Raw genomic sequence first — 217 nt, forward strand, 5'->3', positions numbered from 1 at the left:
AGGTGCAAAAATATCTGAGTTTCTAGAAGGTCAGCTTTCTTCTCTTTTTCTCGGCACTTGTGGAAATGGGGAACTGACTGCTCAGCGCACGCACGTTGTGAGAGGGAACGGAAAACACCTGCAGCGAGTGTCTGCCAGGGCAGGTCGGGGCTGGCGCGGCGGAGCACCTCCCCTCCTGTAGCCAGAAGGGGGGCACCCAGAACGGTGGCCAGGGGGA

This window comes from Aphelocoma coerulescens, chromosome 9 (genome assembly GCF_041296385.1).
Source record: "Aphelocoma coerulescens isolate FSJ_1873_10779 chromosome 9, UR_Acoe_1.0, whole genome shotgun sequence".
Lineage (NCBI taxonomy): Eukaryota > Metazoa > Chordata > Aves > Passeriformes > Corvidae > Aphelocoma > Aphelocoma coerulescens.